The following is a 20,987-nucleotide window of genomic DNA, read 5'->3' on the forward strand; positions in this document are numbered from 1 at the left end:
TGTTCTGTTCTTTTTTTTAATGTTTTTTTAAGCTATTTATGGTCACTGTCTATTTCTGTATATAGTAAGTTCTATGCTCTGTATTTACGTTTTGGAAAAAGAATGACAATATTTAAAGCTCTCTCTGCACTAATGTCTCCTTCAGTCTCAAATTCACTTCATGTTTTCCCAGTTCAGTTACTACCAGTTAAGGGGCAGTCCAGGATGATACTGTACTTGCATGATTGCTGGTGAGGTCCTGAATGACTATTTCCAGTCAACATAACGGTTCAGTGGGTGGAGATGGAAATAGCTGCCTTTGGCTTTGTGCTTCTCAACATAAGGCATATACCATTCAGTACGTGTGGCATTTTGTAGAATCTGTGACTTCTGTGACCTCCATGACAGACTCGCAGCCTTAGATATCAGGATCTCTTGGAGTAGCAGTGGTCCCGGGGGCAGCCTGAGTAGCAGCCGGAGCAGCGGCCTTAGGGGCAGCCCTGGAGGCTGTCAGAGAGTGGTTCCTGGGGGCCTCAGAGCAGCGGCAGCCAGGGGCTGTCAGCCCCCATTGCCAGAGCAGGGGACAGCCATCGGTCCCTGGTGTCCACCAGAGCAGCGGCCCCCCCAGGGAAGCAGCTAAGGTTTAGTCAGGTGTATTTATAGTAGAAGTCATGGACAGGTCACGACCATGACTTTTGATTTATTGCCCGTGACCTGTCCACGACTTTTACTAAAATTACCCATGATTAAATCTTAGCCTTACTGATAGCATACTTCCAGCCTACAAGTGGCTGACCCAACCGGGTCAGCTAGTTCAAAGGAATGGCCAGTCTTTTGGTATTTATCAGAAATGAACTTGACTCCAAACCTTCTGAAGCTGGCCCCTCTCTTTAAATAACTTGTTAAAAATTGGCTCACTGAGCAAAGATACACAATGAAGTGCCTACATTATTAGCTTCATAGATTCCAGAACCAGATGGGACCTTTGTGATCATCTGGTCTGACCTCTTGTATAACGCAGGCCATAGAGCTTCCCCCAAATAATTTCTAGAGCATATCTCTTAGAAAAACACCCAATCTTAATTTTAAAATAGCCAGTGATGGAGAAACTACCACAACCTTTGGTAAAGTTTTTCAATGGTTAATTACCCTAACTGTTAAAAATGTACACCTTATTTCCAGTCTGAAGCTTCAATTTTCAACCATTGGATCATGTTATACCTGCTAGACTAAAAGCCCACTATTTGTTTCATATGTAGGTACTTGTACAATGTAATCACATCACCCCTTGCCCTTCTCTTTGTTCAACTCAATAGATTGAGCTCCTTGAGTCTGTCACTATAAGGCATGTTTTCCAATCCTTTAATCATTCTTGTAACTCTTCTCTGAACCCTCTCCAATTTATCAACAATCTTCTTGGAGAGTGGACACCAGAACTGGACACATTATTCCAGCAGTGGTCACACCAGTGCCAAATACAATGGTAAAATAGAGCAGAGAGGTTATCTGAGATTCTTCTATTTATGCATCCAAGAATGGCATTAGCTCTTTTGACCACAGAATCACCCTGGCAAGTCATGTTCAGCTGATTATCCACCATGACTCCTAAAACTTTTTCAGTCACCAGGCCCCAAGAATGCGTTGCCATGTTCAACCAAGCAAATGTATATGAAGTCAATGAAGTTCCGTTAATGGAAGGCTATTGTTTAAAAGGACAGCTGTGGACTGGTGGAAGCAGAAGTTCTGGGATCTGACTGCCATGGATCTGCAGTGTGACTTGGGCAAGTCATTTAAGTTCTCAGTCCCTCAGTTTCCTACATTGTAAAGGATACAGTAATGTTTTCCCAATTTATAAAGCACTTTCAGATAGAGTAAAAGCATTTCTGATATGCTAGTATAATAGTGTTGTGACGCTTTGGGGTTTCACCCAGACCAGCAAAGGGTTCTGTAACCCTGTGTGCTTCTGTGCTGCGCAGTTTTGGCTCAGAGCCCTGACATCAGCAGCTGGTTCACAATGGCTTCCCCCCAGCTTCCTCCAGCCTGGTCACTCCTTGCAGGGTGACACCAACAGCCTTCCCAGTCCTGAGTATCTCCAAAACCATCTCCCCTGCAGTGTCCAGAGCCTCTCGCTGGATACTCACAGAAGCTATTAAGTTCGCTGCCTCCAAAGAGACAGAGGACACGCCAGCCTGTTAGTTCAGCTGAGGACTTCCCCCTTCAGTTTTATACACAGCACTGTGATGGTTTTGTAATAAGCCAAGGATACGTTTATTAACAAAGAACAGGCATGTAAGTGATAAGTCACACGAGAAGACACAGATATGGTTACAAGGAAAACAAAACACTTTCTAATGATGAATGCTTAACGTCAGCAAGTTACACTCTTTCTCTAAGGAGCTCTCTCACCTCTCATCGGTTCCAGCTACTCTTGGTTTTCAGGCCAAGAGGCTCCACTTTTCATGAGCTCAAACAGGGATGCTCCTCCTTTTTCTCCTAGGTTATGGATGCCAAAATGGCTTTTGCCTTCTGCTTATATTTCCCAAAGTCTATTGTCTCTGTTTCAAGAGCCAGGAAGGCTTCCTGGGGTGCAAGTTCCACCCCCATTGTGATCATTAAGCAATCTTCCCTCCCGCTCATTTAGCTTGATTACTTTGTTTACCATATATGGGGATGTTCTTTTCATTGTCCTTTGAAGTATTCCTTTGCCTGGGACAAACAGGGTGTTTGCACTGCTTGCCAAACACCCCTTAAGAACATATTTCCAGCACATCTCTAATTCTTTGTACACTGCCCATGCATACCCTCACACAATAATATTAATGGTCAGTGTGTTACCAATTTGCATGTGACACCTCACGTGACACTTTTTAGATACAGACTATGACAACAGTGTGTTGGGGCAATGAGTGTGTCAGGCTTGATGCGAGTTATGGTACAGTGTGCCCTCTGCCAGTTGGCTTTGAGACGCCCACAAGAGCCTGATCTAAATCTCAGTGAAATCAATGGAAGTTTTTCCATTGACTTCAGTCAGCTATGGATTAGCTCCATAATTATCAAAGAATAATCTTCCCACACCCTATGAAATTAAAAGTCAATAAAACATTGTCTTATGAAAGAAATGCATTTGTTAATTAAATACATTTCCAGAATGTGAAATTAATTGTTTGAATGAGACCTATTAAATGAATTTCTATTTATTAAATGAATTTTCTAGGCAAAGATGTGTCTGTTAAGTTTCTCTTACTAAGATGGAGACCAGAAATACTATAAAATGGAAGTCAAATTACCAGAGAGAGAGTGTGTGAGCATGCAAGAGGAGATGGAGGGAAAAAGAAAGAGTGAGAGAGAAAAACCGATAATTGCTGAGCATGCTGTGTAACTAAAAATGAAACACAAGGAGAAGCATTACAGAGCTGCGTCGCACAGGACTGTACTGACAGCCATGGCAGAATAATGGAATTAAAATACAGACAATGAAGCTCTTTAAAAAGACTCAATTAATCTTAACACTCCCTAAAAGGAGTGTTAAGCGTCTTCTATTCTTATTTTAAAATGTTAAAATAAAATAAAAAACCAAAATATCCTACAAGGTTTAAAGTTTAAAAAGAAAAAAACCTGTAAAGCAAAACAAAGATTAAATGTGTACACAGAGACTAAAAAGTGAAGTTGAGTGCATGGTTTGCATATTACAGTTGCCAGCAGCAAAAACCTTCCCAAGCTCTGCTAGCTGCTTGCACAGGTTTTGCATGTGTGACATTTGTGCAAGAAAATATGAGCCCATTGGAAGTATTGTACAACTGTACAGCCAAATTGCTTTTAGACGCCCATGGTAAGGGCATTATATGGAAAAATTAACCCAATGAGATTTCAAAGGTAACAATACTGACCCTGATTCTACAATGCACTCAACATGGCTGACCTCTGCAGTTCTGAAGTCAAAGATGTTCTGTGGCGGTAGAGGGATCTGTCCACAAATTCTTGAAATTTCAGGTGAAATTCTTTTGGAAAAAAGTTAGAATTTTTTTGGGGAGGAGGGGGAGTTTTTTGGTCAGCTTATATGGGGATTGAAACTTTTCAAAAATTGGAAATTTTGATCAAATTTTTTAATGAAAAATGTTGGAATTCTTCTTTGAACATTTCTCTGTTTTCCAGTCAGTTCTAGTGGGATCAGGGCTGCTGTGTATAAAGTCAGGATTGGGGTGCTGTGTATGAAATCTGTCAGACAAAGAATAAGAACAGAGATTTTCTGCTGTGTTCTCTCATTTACTAGAAAACTACTTTTATTAAGACAAAGCAGAGTGTTAGAATTTTTCTAGCAGAAGGATCCCCAATGTGAAACTGATGCAAGAAAGAGCTTTCAAGGACCCTTGAACTGAGCACATCAATCTACATCATCTTTCAAACTATGCTCCCGAAACAGAAAAATTACATTTAAGTTTTTCAGATCACTTGATTAATGCCAGAACTCTCTTCACATCTTCTTTTCATAAGGCTATAGATACTCTCTCTTAAAAAAAAAAACCCAAAACAATCCACTTGATTATATGACCAGGTGTTCAGAACACACAAATCTCAAGATGGCTAAATGCTTATTTCCTAAGGCATTTTGTCATGGAACAACGAACATGCACTAAACAGAAGTCATATATGAATGTGCTTTAAAAGAATCAACAACCTGCTGAGGGTTATTGCTACAGCAAGACAAATGGCTAAGGTGGGTTGCAAAGAAGCTATTAAGCCAGAGAGCAAAGCAACATAATGATTAGTACTGTGATTTCTATTTGCATATCCTACTAATAATCATTTAAAAAATAAGTCAGCATTTGCCCAGAGTTACTGAAGTGTGGCATCTGTGTTTGCTCCATACGTCAAACAGGAAATATCTATAGTCATTGCATGATATAGTTTTCAGATACTGGGGCAGATTCTCAGCGGTGTAAATTGTCAGAGCTTAACTGCCATCAATGCATTGTCAGTGGATCTGTGACAATATATACCAGTTGAGGCTCGGCCCCCATTGATCTTTTCTGAAGGTAAGCCGTGTAAATGTGAGACTAAATTTAAGAAAAGGGAAGAAGGAAAATTCCATATAAAATGTTGAAGAAGAAGGGATTTATGATATATTCAGAATGGAATCTTTCTGTTGCTTTGCAATTGTCTATGGTAATCCCCAGTCAGGTTTATTTCTCACTATATAAGAGCTAAATTTTATTATTATTATTATTTATTATTATGTAGTTGTCCTGTGTATTTTAATCATACCTATTTATGATATCTGAGTGCCATAAAAACTCTGTGTAAGGGAATATATGAAATTCTCGTTTTTTCTCTAGCCATCCCCTAGGCACTGGGAATTATTATTTTCTTTTATTTGAAGTGTTTTTCTTTGGTTCATTTGTGGTTCTGTTACAATAGGACAGAAGCGGTTGTACATTCCATTCCAAGGTCATGTTCAAGGATGTTCTTGTGTCTTCTGGAGGCAAGTTCCACAGTTGTGAGCTGGTTCTTTGTTTCCTGGGCCTATGAGTCTCTTGAGGTTGACAGTCCCAGTGTTTCAGTAGAACATAGCTGCCATGGGAACCTGTGATCATACAGAGTGAGACAACTTTGGGCATTCCAAATGGAAAGCATAAAAATGAGACTGGCCCCTTTGAATTTGGCTTGATATTGAGCAGGGAGTCGTGCCGAAGTGGAACACTGGGATGTGAGGTGTTTTCACTGCCCTGTATTATTCAGCAGATGGGTTGCTGCATTCAGAACCATTTGGTTCTGTATGTTACACTACTCAAGCCTGGAAGGCACAAATGATCATTATTATTATTTTGTCTTACAATGGGAGTTGGAGGCCTGAACCAAGATCAAGTCTGCTGTACAAACATTTCATGAAAGATGGCCCTTGACCCAAAGAGATGCCAATATAAATAGATGAGGCAGACAAAAGCAAGGGAGAGAGAAAATTATTTTTCCTATTTTACAGATGGGAAACTGAGGCACTGAGTGATTAAATGCCTTGCCCAAGTTTACATGGGAAGTATGTGGCAGGGCTGACAATCGAACCCAGATACTTTGAGCCCCAGTCCAGTCAGTGCCTTTATCAGAGGGATCTTCCTCTGTACAAATGTGCTGTAACAACTAGTAGGAAAATAAAAATGAAATATCTTTTTATATGGTATATTGCTAATGAAAAGCATGACTCAGAGGTGCTGTGCATCTGCAATTCCCATTAACTTCAGGATTGTGCCCTAAGTAACACAGAAGAGAGAGAGAAGAAATACATTTCAACATACGTAAGATCAGCGACAGAAAAGCAATAAAATTGTGAAACATAAATTAGAATTTCAAACCATAAAATTAAAAGGGATGGCAATAAAATACCGTGAAGTGCATTTATTTCCAGTGGATATGTCAAGACCTGAATCTTCAATTGCTTGCAAACCAAAGTGGGAATCATTTTGGATGCATTGGATATAGCAAGTAGTAGAAATTGAACCCAGAAGGCCAGATTCTTTATTCACACATACCAGTGTCTATCAAGAGTGACTCCACTGAAGTCAATGGAATTACTCTGGTGCGCAAGCAGAATTGGGTCCAGCATCTTAAACTCTGATACTTTGTTCCTTTTGCTTATGGGACTGGAGGCTAGCAGCTACCCACGCATCCCTGTAGATCACCTTTCAGTCACTGAAGCTTAAAGGCTGCCTCCATGTTCATTCACTGCCAATGGTGCAAGCCATTAAGGACTCACAGCACTCCATCATCAGTAAGGGAAAACCTTCTGAGGCTGGACTCAGACTGCGTTGACACTTTGCAAGAGGGAGTGGGATGAGCCAATCCTAGCTCACCTCAGACATTCTCATTACCACAGCAACACTATTTCCCATGTGACCGCTGTGGGACAACCACCTTTGTGTTTCATTGCCATTGTGCGTCAGTCTTTGGTCAGGATTATCTCTAGAATTCTTGTGTTCTGAGGCCCATTGTACAATCTCTGGCAAGAGTGGCTGAGAGAGAAGGTAGCAGGAAATGTCTTCCCATCTACATACCTGGTTAACAACATTATAAAAATGAGGTGTGACCTGAGTAGCTCACTAGACTTTAGTACTCACCACTGGGGTGAAAACCCACGTAATAAAAAAGGGATAGACAGAGGACTAGATTGAGGGCAAGACCCAGAGATAGAAGGCCCAGGGTGAAACGAAAGAGGAACAAATGTTTTGCTTCAAAATGCATCAGGAAGAGTGCAAAGCTAGCATCGGACAGCACTTACTGTCACGGGTCGACGATCTCAGTTAATGAGGTTTCTCTTGTGTTAGAAGTGTGTGGAGTAAGGGAATGAGGAACCTTCACCCGTCACCGTAGCCACATAGGGCCTACTCAAATTGTAGATTGGGGTGGGGGAGGGGTGCTGCATGCCCCATATGCTCTCCTGAAAGCAAGGGGTTGGGATGAGGTGGAGACATGACTCTGACCCCACTCCCTCCATTTCTCTTCTCCACTTTCTCCCCCAAATGTTCTGGCAGCACAATTTAAAGAGAAAACTTGGTAAAAAAGTAGCAAGACTGATTTTAAGACGGATCACAATATTTGGGGACCTGGAAGAGGTCAGAGATGGCAAAATCATTCACTTCAACAGGAGCACAATTGTGTCCCAAGACAGCAGATTAAGAATTTGGGAAAAGAGGCTCCAATTCTGAGCTGCATTTCCTGAGTACCACAGCGCAGGGTCACAGACTGGGGGATGGGGGAGGGCAAAGATTGCTTTATGGCATCTTTGTGTTCCCCAGATATGGAACTGATGCAGGGGGCAAAATGGTTCCCAGAGTAAGTTAAGCTTTGTCTACATGGTCGGGAAATGTATTCTGTGAGGTGTGATTTCTAAGGTGCACTGTGTTATGCATTAATTGGTCCATGTAGACACTTCTGGTGCACACTAAGGGTACCTAGTGTGCTTCAAATGTAGTACTGCTTCAAAGAGCACTATGTTAAAGCACACCAGCAGCGTCTACATGGACCAATTAATGTCTAACACATTAATGCGCTATAGCAATCTCCCCTATAGAGCGCATTATCCCACTGTGTAGACTAACCCTTCGAGTCCTGGAGGCTGTTTTACCTACGACAGCCTTACCTGTGCTGCCTATGGGCTGCAGAATTGCCCATCATTTCCAAAGGACTGCATGTTACAGCTCTTCCCTCTCCTGCCCCTGACATGCCCCTTCTTGCACCCTTTAATGGGCACTGAAAGGGGACAGGGTATGGTAGAGAACTGTTTATATTAGCCCTATGCTGCTGTTGCAGCTGCAGCAGTGTGGGAACTCTCCTTGGGCAGTTGTGGTACCTAAAGTGGGGGAGCTCTGGGGCTCTTCACATGAAAGATGAGAACAGAAACTGCATGATGCAGTATATCTGATGTTGTTGCTATTGGATGGAATAAGCAATGTTATGTAAAATTTACTTATGGATGATTTTTCTGCTCTAGTCTCATAGCAATTTGCAATTATTAGGCTTGAGCAACATCTTCCAATGTACATCTGCTCCTGGAGTTGAATGTCAGCTGGCCATTTGATGTGCACTTTGCCAGTATGATCTCTGGCCAATTAAAGTCACTTCCCTAGTGGTGTTTTTGTTCAGGTTCTGAGGAGGAATGGATTTATTTAGCTTATTTAAAACCCTGTTGGATTCCAACACACTTTTTTCCTCAGAGGTAGACAATTGTGGAGGCAACCACATTGGAACTGAACCTGAATTTTTGCAGTGTCTTGGTTTCGCTTCTGTGAGACTGCCCCTGTTGCCTCGTCACTACCATAATGGCACTCGCTAGAACAGTGGTTCTCAAACTTATTTAATCGCAACTCCTCCCCCCCCCTTCTTTGTGTTGGTAGAAGTTTACATGATCCCCATACCCAACCTGCAAAGCTAGGTGGCTGGAGAGTGACAGCTGTGATTGCTGGCTGGGCTGTGAAGGCAGCACCACCACCAGAAGCAGTGCAGAAGTAAGGGTGGCACTACCATACTATGCCATCCTTACTTCTCTGCTGCTGTTGGCGGTGGTGCCACCTTCATAGCTGGGTGCCTGGCCAGGCGGCTGCAGTCGCCACTCTCCGACTACCCAGCTCTGAGTTTGTGCAATACTTCCCCCCCCCCAAAGCATCTCCTGCACCCCCAGAATACATTCCATGATGCCCGGGGGGCACGCCTCCCCCCAGTTTGCAAACCTCTGTACGAGAAGAAAAAAAGGTAGCAGAGAAGATTTTTGTTCTTGTTGTTTCTGATTGCTCCTGACTTTGCTGCTAAATCATTGGCATAGGGTTCAATTCTGCTCCCATTAAAGTCAATGGGAACTGGATTTCTTTGGTTACTTGTGTATCTGTCTAATGAAGAGCTTGACCTTGAGATGTGTTAGCATCTAAAACTCACATCACTGACTCAACAGGAAATCTTCATCTCCCAGGATCAAGCCACAGCAGACAGGCTAAGGACTGAACTGACATGGAAATTGAGCCATCCTCTCATTCATACTGATGATCCTTCTGGGTCTGGGTTAAGGCATATTGGTGGGGTAATGTAGGGATGCTCACGCTCACATTTAACTTGATCCTGCACCATTAAAATTAATGAGCTTTTCCATTGACTTGAATGGGAAGCAGGATCAAGCCCCTTGTCTGTACTCTCTGGGGTTGTTGGTATGGGTTTGGTTGTCTTTTTAAAGACAGTGGTGGCAAAGCCTCAATACCCTTCAGATAAATGTGTGAATTTTCACTGACGCAAATAAAAAAAGTGTCATCTTTGGCAACCTCTGATATTTTTGTTGGTGCATTCTATCAATATCAGTTGATCAGCTGTGCCATTTTATGCTCTAGCCATGTTCAGTGTGGCCCAGGATGTCTCTTTAAAAGGTATAGGATGCATCATTAGCATGTCAGCTTACTCAAGTTAAAAATAAAAGCACTAAAATGGAACCTTTTAGGCAGCTGCAGTAGCACGTATAACACATAATCAGCCCTTAATCAATGCTATTCCTGCTAGAAACATTCTTCTGTTGGCTGTGATCCTGCACAATAGCTTCAACCCCACTGTGATGTTACCCAGGGCACAACCTGGACTGTTGAACAGCTGTGTCCCCTGAATTCTCCAACCTGGGATGCTTTTTAGACTGCTGTGCTGTAAAAACAACCATTTCTGCTCTCACACAGCCTCCAGCATGTAAATTACTCCCAGCTATACAGTATGCGTGCTATGGCCAGCCACTCTTGAATTACACTGCAGAGCAACACCAGCAAATTTGCAGTCCCAGACTTTCCCCCAGAAATGTGCATTTTGTACTGCCCAGCCCTATCCTGGACAATACAAGCTCATATAAAGTCCATCATTTTATTAATAGAAAGTAATATGCACAAATCCTTCTTTGGCTTTGGTAAAAGAAGCGTTGCTGCAGAGCAAGATAGGGAAGCCAAGAACACGAAGGAGTAAATGAAGTTTGGAGAGAGTCTGGCAACCAGCTTGATTATAAAAGTGATTTTATTGCCAGGTATATAGAGTAATAGCCATACAAGGAGAGACCAATAAACAAAACAGATACAGTATTACACGGTTTCAATTGGGGAATTGAGGAAATCTAAACCAAATTTCATTACAAGTCAGGTTTAGAAAGTTATACCTGGAGTGAAAGAAAGAGAGAAAGAGAGAGATCAAATTAGGTCTGAGGGGAAAAAGTGGGCTTAACCAGAGAAGAGAAAGAGAGTTGCGGTTTCACCACTCAGTGCAGCTTGAACCAGCCAAAGGTTCCCGGGAGACAGGCTGTTCAGTTTATGGTCTGGGGTGCTTGAGACAAGCAGAGCCCCCAAAATGATCAGTCAGGAAAAGGTGAAGTCCCAGTGGACCTGATGCAGCCTTTGGATCCAGGCATCAGAACAGAGTTTTGAAATTGGGTAGAGGTTTTTGCAGGGAAACAACAATGGTTCAAGGGATAACACTAGATTTGTTTATGGGTAAATAATGACTCAAGGGAGTATACCAGAGTAGTTTTGTTTAAACTGGACAATAGGAACTGATCATTCCTGGCTATGGGCAATGTTACTTCGAGGGAGCTCACAATCCAATCAGGCCGATTCTGTATTTTGGATATCAGTAAAGGATCTATGACTAGAATTGGTCTGATAACTGCTGAGCTGGGTAGGTGCAGACGTGGGTTCATTAACATCTGGAGCAGAGTTCCCCCATCATGCAGTGCTTCCCTGCTTCTCTGGTCCCAGAGTTCAGTGCGGTCCATGCCTTGGAATCTCTGTTCTTCATTCTGTATGCTTCTTCGATGCAAATGAGGCTAGGGGAGCTACCTTAATCCTGTCACCTTTGCCCAGAGGGGTGCAGGTGTATCTCCCACTGCCTTTTCATTGCTTTTTATAAGTCTATCTTCTGGTCAGTTCTGGTTCAAGCAGAGGCTGGAGGGGTGGGGAGAATGGAAGGTTCTTCATGAGTCAGACATGCTGGGTACAGTGCCCTGGTTCCCCAAGAAGACAGAGCTGACAGGTAACAGTACCACCTTCAAACCCTCCTCCCTCTTCCCAGGGAGTGACTGTTTCCTGCAGCTTCTCACAGCTCTTTTACTGCTCACTACTCCTGGGCTTTATACAGGTCCCCTCCTATTCCTGCCCAGCTGAACTTGCTTCCAATTAATGCCCTGCTCCCTGGCTCCTCCTCCAGGTGCAGCCTGTGGAGTTAATAGGCCTACCTAGCCACCTTAACCCCTTCCAGTTCTGTGGGGGGTGATCACCACACGGGACTGTACAGAGGTTATGGTGGCTAGATAGGTCTATTAACTTATGCTTAATATTTCCCATTATTGTTGTTATTTATTTATATTACAGTAGGGCCTAGAGGCCCCAGTGGAGATTGTGGCCTCATTGTGCTAGGTGCTGTAGAGACTGGAATGCACTGCCACCTTCGTGTTGCTGTGCTGATGAGAAAAGGCACCTAGAGATTGGCTGTACAGACACATAGTCAGAGACAGTCTCTGCCCCAAAGAGTTTACAATCTAAACAGCCAAGACAGACAAAGGGTGGGAAAAGGGAAGTATCGTTAGCTCCATGTTTTTTATCTCATAGGCAGGTAGCTCTCCAGCTGGTGTAAATTGTCACAGTTTCATTGGCAGAGCTTGGAGCTAGAGAATATTATAGAAATACAGGGTGTAACAGAGGTGCTTGCTTTTTCCTCCCAGTCCCAAATCACTGCTAGACAGATGCTTTATATCTGACTATCAGCTAGAAGTATGAGATCTCATGCAGAGCAACATGCCAAATATAGTAGCTGACATTTTGCAAAAAGGATATTTTTCTCTGTTTTAAAAACCATTTTTTCATCTGTTACTTGAATTATTTTTATGCATCATCTATTGCTATAAATTTGGAAGGGGAAACCACAGTTTTATCATGGCAGAAAAGTAATAAGTCATGGAACTGTGGTGGAGTAATGTCCCTCATGTGAGTCTGTGTGTGTGTGTGTATATAAGAGAGACAGAGCGATCGATCCACTTAACTCTCATTTTACTCACATCACTTATTCATCCCAAGGTGCACCTGGGCATCTGTACTTTTTGAGTTGCGTTGTTTATGGTAACTTTAGAATATTTAAGAGATGCTCATTTCCATTTAAAAGAGCATAAGGAATTAGAAGCGAAGGTAGTGCTATGTGGTTGTTGTACAAAGGCTTTATGTCAGTGGTGGCCAAACTGCAGCTTGTGAGCTGTATGCAGCTCTTTTACAGTTAAAGTGCAGCTCACGGCGCCCCTATCCTCCCCTGTCCCCCGATTCTCCACCTACCAGCTTGGGGTGGGGAGCTTGGAGCTTCTGCCCTGAGGCAGGGTGGTGGGGCTAGGGGATTCTGCCTAGCGGGGAAGGGGGTTTCAGGGGGTCAGTAATTTTGGCCACCCCTGCTTTGTCATCTGTAGGCAGGGGCTGCCTTACAGAGAAGAGTTACCTTCTTTGATCTTTCCCCTGGCACTCAATTGTGTTGGTCCCTTGGAGTATCATCACCAATTCATATTCTTGAGGCACATCCAGACATCCTCCTAACCTTTACCCTTCTTTGAGGCATCTCACGGTATAGAAAACCTGTAAGGTATCCCTACAATGGACTTACGGCAAATTTGAAGAGGATAACACATGTTCAAGTTTAGCTGTCCGCTACAAATATCCCCGATGACTCTGAGATCCTACCCTCTAGACCAGTGGTTCTTAACCTTTCCAAACTACTGTACCCCTGAAGCCTGAGTCCCACCCCCATGGGGCTGAGGCATGTAACTTAGTTTCATGGCGCCCCTGTGGCTCCAGGCAATTGCCTTTCTTGCCACCCCCAATACCAGCTCTGCACTTGCGACCCCTCTAAACCCCCAGGTTTAGAAACACTGATCTAGAAGCAGATGTGATAGTCACCTCCACCCTCTCCACGTGGCACAAATTTGGTGCAGCTGCCAGAATCCCACAGTTCCTGAAAGTCAGTGAGGTACGTGTGAGGAATGTCTTTTGTAGTCGGTGATGTGAAAAGTGTCTACAGTTGTTGTAATACATCAGTAATATTTACAGTTTAGCTATACTAAAGTCTCCATTACATGGACAGGGGCAAGGATCCAAGATCAGAATTAAATTTCTTTGTAGAACTTCAACCCTGAATTTCCCAGCTTTCCAGTGCATGTTCCTTGCTAACATTCTGTAATGTTTTAAATGTACACATATTAATAATCTTCAAGCGTTTTGCCTGAAATATTTATTTATTGAGGTTTATTTCATTGCCACTTGTTCCCAGAGCCAGGGATAAAGTCTCATTGAGAGGCACAGAGAATTGACATGCATGATTACCATTAATGTTAATGGGAGAAATACTTGTTAAACCCTCCGCCATGAGATAAGCATAGCTCCTATTGAATTTAATCACATTTAATCCTACTGTGCTATGTAATTATCACAGAACAAAGAACATGTTTTCTATCCAAATGTTCTTTTCAAATTTCTGTCTGTATTCTCATCTGATTAGCTTTTCATAATATGGCCAGGTGAAATAAACAATTATTTTGTGCTTATTTTTTAATAAAATCCACTCTATCTCCTCAACATATGGAATTGATACCTTTCCGAGAAAGGGAAAAGTGTTTGTGTACTATACTCAGCTGCAGATGGGTGGTGGAACACAGATGTGTGCAAGATACCTGTATTATGGAGTTTGACACAAGGGAAGTCAGTGCCATAAATACGTCTCTAAATGCAGATAGTAGCATTTAAACACTTCTTTGAAGTCAGGGCTTGCCAAGTGTTCAGAACTGTGCAATGCTGCAAATCTGTCCCTGAGGTGCCTTTCCAGAGCTGCCGGTGCTAGCTGAGGATATGTGACTGTCATGGGATCAATTTAACCACTCCTGGCATCCCATCATTCAGGCCTTAAATTTCCCCTTCAGACAAGCTCAAACACACAGGCCTTTCAAATAATGTGTCCTCCCCCTTGGGTTCTGATTTATTAAAGCCGTAACACAAAACAACCATGTTTCCTTTGGCCCTCTGGACAGCAGGGTTTCCCCCTCTGGGCTTAGTTCTTTCTGCCATCCCCCGCCACCAGGCTCTGCAGAGCTAAGTTGCAGGTTCCTTTCCCCATTCTTACCACTATGTGGCTCTTCTTCAACCCCAACACAGGCCTTTTCCTGGGCTAAACCATTCCCTCAGTCCTTGAGGGGTGAGATACATACCTTTGTCCTCTTCCTGGCCCTGCTGAAGTCAATGGCAAAACTCCCACCGACTTCAGTGAGGACAGAATTTCACCCAAAGGTCTCTTTCACTACTTCTGGGTTGCTATTCCATGACACTTGGTCAAGTGAGCCAGCTGCAGGCCATAGCCTGAGACTTAATCCCTTACAGGCTTTGCTTATCCTGTGATAGCCCCACAGAGATGTTTCCTGTTAAGAAAAAACTTGTGAAAGAGTAAAATTACCCTGTACGTTTTGCAGTCAAACAGACGCCCTCCTCTTTTCATTTTTATATGTGCACAATGAAATTATCAGCAACATTATCTTCTGAAACAACATTTCCCAGCTTAGACCTTAAGGTCCTGCACCTGGAAGCTCCTGAACAAACTAGGACTCAAAGGCATCCAGCATCTCACATGACCAGGTTCCTAAATCACACAGGAATGTAGGAATTGCCATATTAGAACAAGCCAAAGGTCCATCTAGTATGGCATATTTCCTCAGCAGTGGCCTATAGCTGAAGCAATGGAAAGAAAAAACACTGTCATGCACTTGGACTATTTTGCATAACTATGTGCCATGAGGAGGATTTTCCACCTGATCCCAGCTGGTGATCAGCTTATGGAAATACAAACATGTCAGGATTTTATGAGACTATAAAGGAACTTGGAAAAATATGGTAGACATTTTATCCAGTAGGAAATGTATTTCTTGGTTGAAATCCACAACAAACCTTGTATCTTGGTATTAACTACAGGAAATTGGCTAATCTCCTTAAGTATTTTTATCTGATTGCTAAGCATTATGTTTTGAAATTCAGGTCCTGGGTGGGAGGGCTCTTTTCCCCTCCTTGTGTCTGCATTGCTTCTACTAGCGTAAGAGAAAAACAAGGGTATAGAGGTTCATCTGTGGCAGTGTTTTCTTTCTCTAAAAATGTGAATTGCTATCAGAAATACAGTAAAACTGTTTATTTTTGCACAAACTAATTCACAGAGTCATATGAGGGCGCAGCCTATATCAGGTAGCAGAGCCTGGCTGAATATGGTTTTGAGACCATGGAGCCAGGTGATTTATATTTATATTTATATTGATGGGGGCATATAATCCCTACTCTGCCAGAGCTACTAAAGGGTTAGAGTAGCTTCCTCCCCAGCTATGGCTGTTTGATTGACCAACAACAGTGGGAACAAGGGGCTGCTAGAGAGACTGAGAGCTGCTCTGCCTCAGCAGCAGACTCACAGAAAGCCACGGAAGAAGCAGGATCAGAAGCGTTTGAGAATTGGGGTGAGTCTGCTGGGTGAGGCCATAAGCAGGTGTATTCCTTCTCCTCAATTCTGCAAGCTAGAGGAGAACTGGACACCATAGGACCCTGTCCACAAGTCTGGGAGGAATACGACTTGGAGTATGTCTACACTGCAATGTAAGCCCAGGGTTAGTAGAACTCGAGTTAGGAGACCCTCGGTTTGTTAACCTAGGGCTTGAGCATCTACACTCATTTGTAACCCCAAGGTTAGGAATTGTTGAATCCCAACCTGGGGTTCCAGCAATAACCCTGCATTAGGCAGGCCCGAGTGCAACCACCCATATCTCAGACTTTCTAGCACCATCCCAAAATATAGCTGCTCTAGCCTTTTGTTTGTGGTGCAAAGTGGGAAAACTTAACTGTCCAGAGGACAAAGAAAGTCAGCTCTTGGGAGTGTGGGAAAACGTTGGCAGACTCCCAGAGCATGAGTCCAGGGGGCCTGCATCTACACAGCAAAGCAATAGAGTTTGAAACCTGGGTCCCATCTTGATTCAGGCTCAGACTCTCCCCTTCTGTAGGGTCCTGGCACTCTGGGTCCAAGCCCTGGGTTAGTATGCTTTGTGTGTAGACAGAAGGGGAAGGTTAGGCTTGAGCCTGAGTTTGAACCCTGGGCTTATACTGCAGTGTAGACATACCCATAGGGATCTGAGGATAGCTGAAATAGAAGAGCACGGTCTTAAAGGGCCAGTGTGCTTCCAAGAAACCTGATGCCAAGTGAGAGAGGTTGAACTCCCACAGAAAGATTAACATTATTTATTTATTTATTCACACATCAGTTGGATGCTCTTTATTTATAATTACTATATATGTTCCATCATTGAAACATGTAGTACTAAATGACCAACCTATATAAAGAGTCCAAAAGGATACTTAATACCTTTACATCACACAGGGTGCAAATATACACTAGAACTATATTCTGATGTACATCAATTTAAATGTACATGCTATCTGAATACCAATAATCAGATACATACACAATAAAACTTCAATAATGTACAATTGCTCATGAAAAATGAATAAAATTAGAGCTAAGTTATCAGAAGAGGGGCCCCAAAATGTCTCGTGTGTGCCCATCTTAAGCAGTCAAATGCCCCAGTTCACCCATGCAAGCTGGGGTTTGAATGCTCGCATAGTTATGCATGATGCTATCCCCAACTTTAACAAATGTAACAGTACTTGTGTGCCTAAATTGGACATAGACAAATTTGTCCTTACAAAATCATTTTTACTTTTGTTAGTGGCCTTCCTCCTAATTTAGAGTCTCATGATGTACATTGAGAAGACAGACAGGTAGGCACATGTTGGGGCAAATTTGCCCCTGTTATAAGAGAGGCAACTCCCATTGAAGGGGAATTGCACTTATTTACTCCTGTGCTGAATTTGGTCCATTATCTCCATCTAGTAATCCTTTTTGCATTTTATCGTTGCTGTCAAAGGGGAAATGCCATCCCTTCCTTCCCTCAGGCTTGGTTTCTGGGGATATGATGACAGAAGGCTAAAGGTAAGTCAGGAGAATTGGAGCCACAGGTGATGGTTTTTCCTGTAGGTTGTTTTGTACAAAGTCCTTCAAAACTAGAGATAATCCTGTGCAGCTGCCTGTCAACATGGTGGGTTTTTTTCTGGCAAAATACCCTTGTTTTCTTAACCAATAGTAGTGCCACGGATGTCACATGAGAGACCAGCAAAACCCTGCCTTTAAAAGCACCCATTTCTTCGGTGGAACAGGAGAACTGTTTGACTGGGAGCCGAAAGGAGGCATTGCTTCCTGGACAGCCTCCCTGAACCGGAGAACCAAATAAGTGCTGAGAGAACCTTCCCTGCCTGCAGGTGGGTGACACTGTGTGGAAAACCTGACAGTCCATGGAACATACAGTCTGTGTTTGTTGCTTTTGCCTGTGCAATTGGCCAGGTGCAGGGACCAGAACACTAGAGTAAAAAATTGTGCACAGTGTCAGTAGTTCTCTGGCATACCAAGCTGGGCTCTAATATAAGGGAAACCTCCTATTGCGAGGCAGCTAGTTGACAAAGAACCATCGGGTGTGTACAGACGATCTCTCTAGTTCACTTGGCCTTTTTTATAAGTGTAACTGGGCCATTTCAAAGTGTAACTCATTAAAACTAAAGATCACGATGAAGTGTGAAGGAGAAGTAAAATCACCACAGAATAGCAATATATAAAAAATAAGTCTAGACCTGATAAACTGTGTCGTCTTGGTCACATTTTGTGCACAACTAATAGAATCAAGATTTAAATAATGAAGGATTCAAATCAGTGCCTCTGAATGTGCTATATTAAGCTTTGTGAACCAATCTCTCTGCAAATGTAAATTGCTGCAGCTCCACTGACGCCACCAGCAGGGAATTTGGCCCATGACTTTATAAATAGGCTAATCAGAGTTCAAAATATGGACATGGAAGATACAGCTACTGAACAGTGCTGCAGGCTGAGTTGTGCGCCTTGCAATGTCCTGTCAAAATATCTTCCATTAAACAGCTAGAGGGGAAACTGTGCAGCCGGCATAGCCTCTCCTAGTAGATGCATTTTCAAGACAATAAAAATAACATTGATGTATATTGATTTTTGCAGGGATTTTATAATTCTGATGACTGGATGGGGAAGCAACCTTTGCAGCACATCACACAACAGTTTCCTAGGCAGTACGTGGACCACTTAACAACTGATGAGTGTAACCCTCGATAGAGTGGGATGGACAATGGCGGCTGGGAGGAAATGAGCTGTGCTCTCCTTGCTGTCCCACAAACACTGCATTCATGCCAAAGGTGCCTCTCACACTGGAGTGCTGTGGCAACTGCAGCCAGAAATGCTGCCAAGTCTGACTTCTCATTCAGTTCCAATCAATTTCATAGCAGCCAGTATCTGCCTGATCCACTAAATACATGAAAGAAATAAAAAGGAACGACTAAGATGTAAGGGTCTGTCTTGGCTTTTGCTGATTTCTGTTATTCAAAGTGTAGGTAGGAGGTTCTCTCACTGGGCACCCACCCTCTTGACTCACATGGAGAACGCAGCAATTGGAATTTACACTTGCAGTATTTCCTCAAAATTCTGTAGTGGGTGGTTGAGGTCTATCCTTTCTTTTCCTCCTCACAGAAGTAGCAGAGGGTTTAAGTCAGTGGATCTCCTGAGATTTAAGTAGGCCCTGTGCTTCTGAAGTAGCTCTCAGCTCCCTGTACGCCCTGGCAGCCAGCTACTGGGGATATGATCCCTTTTGATTTGAGAGAGCCTTACAAAGGAGGCTGAGCTTTGTTTTTCAGGGCTGCACACGCAAACATTCTGAACAGTCTGTTCTGAGTAATGGGGGAAACGTGTGTTTTGACCATGCAGTACGTGATGCATGCACACGCTGATTTTGAAGATGGTTTCAGGTGTACATGCAGCTTCCCTGAAACACGGCTGTACTGTGCAGGGACTGAATAGACAGAATTACACTGCTGAAATGAGAGCAAACCAATTCATTCATTAGTCTGGCTTCTTTTCAGTGTAATGTCTGAGAAACAGTTTTCTCCTGCTCTCATGCCACTTTTAATACAGCACAATCTGGTGCCATAGAGCTGGCTGGAAGCATTTCTGCCCTTATTGTCATGCTTTAGCTGGAAGCTCCTGCCAACGGAGAGATGTAAGAGTTCACATTTTGCACCTCATTCAGCAGGTCACAAGGTATCTGAGACCACTTCGCTGACAAGTCGTAGGCGGTGATAGCCACAATGGAACTAGAGGCAGGAAATGTTCACAGAGGGGGCTACTGGAGATAATTACAGCAACCTCTTAGATTACAAAGAAAGGAAACTAAAAGTAGATACACTGCAGGTGCATTACTACGATTGCCTTGTACAAACCAGGAGAAATGGTAGGGCTGGAACAATAAAAAGCAATATCAATGAACAGCTGCTAAAAGGAAACTCGCCCATATTCTCCCTGAAAGGTTTGGAACTAGCTGGGCTTTTTCACAGTAGAACATTTTACAGGACATAACAGTTCCTTGATTTTATAATGGATTCTTGTGTCTTTGGCACTCATTATTGTAGTATCTAAGGGCTTCTCTACGCAGGGAGTTGGTACAGAATAGTTATTCCTAATTAACTCCCTGTGCGGATGCTTTTATTCTGCACAGGGAGTTAATCAGTAGTAAACATTTTGCTTTAAATTCATACCCTACCTTAGTCTGAATTAATTTCCCTGTGTACAGAAGCCCTGAGTCCTACCAGCATTAATTCATGTACCCTGAGAACACCCCTGTGAGGTTGGGAAGTCTGGTTAGCCCCACCTTCAAGAGGAGGAAAGTGGGGCAATGAAGGGTTAATATAATAACTTACTCAAGGTCACTGAGGATTTCTGGGGCAGAGTGGGGACGTGAACCCAGATTTCCTGGTTCCCACTCCAGTGCCCCAAAAACAAGCCTAGTCTTGGCTTAGCCAAGTACTTACCTTCATTTATGAAAATTGGAACATTCCAAACAAGTCTTGGGAAAAGGCCAATTTTGTCACTAAATAAATAAATGGACAATTTTTTTTGACCAGCTCTGCTACTAATTAAAACACAGGACTGTGAGTCAGGTGATCCGGCTGCTAGTCCCAGCCTTGCCAGCCAATAGAGAGCACTGGGAGGAAGCACTATTCCAACCAGCCCCTCTCTCGCTCTCTCTCTCTCACACACACACACACCCCACCCACTTACAGTAAGTGTAACATGCTTTCCCCAGAGCTGGGTAGTGCAGGAAATGTTGAAGGGGAGGACTTGGCTCTGCCTCCTCCCTGTCTCCTTTGGAGGAAGCTGTGCCTGTGCTGAGGAAGTAGTAGAGACTTGCAGATGGGACTGGGCCCAGTGCAAGGACACAGGAAGAGAAGAATGTTCCTTTTGCTCTCCCTTATTCACAATGCACGGGGGTCCGTCCCTTAACTTCCCTGTGTGTCATGACCAGGACAAGGACAGTCAGACCTCCTGGTCAGAGAAGGAAT

General features: G+C 43.2%; 1 long non-coding RNA gene across 1 annotated transcript; it reads left to right on the forward strand.

Moving 5' to 3' along the window:
- The first annotated feature begins 15,846 nt into the window (after positions 1–15,846).
- LOC137160558 (uncharacterized) lies at positions 15,847–19,612 on the forward strand. The gene is made up of 3 exons (XR_010921929.1): positions 15,847–15,988; positions 17,663–17,837; positions 18,598–19,612. It is a non-coding gene; the product is annotated as an uncharacterized lncRNA (long non-coding RNA).
- The last annotated feature ends 1,375 nt before the right edge of the window (positions 19,613–20,987 follow it).

This window comes from Emydura macquarii, unplaced genomic scaffold, assembly GCF_026122565.2.
Source record: "Emydura macquarii macquarii isolate MOO-44397 ecotype Brisbane River unplaced genomic scaffold, CSIRO-AGI_Emac_v2 contig_2205, whole genome shotgun sequence".
NCBI classification, from domain to species: Eukaryota; Metazoa; Chordata; order Testudines; family Chelidae; genus Emydura; species Emydura macquarii.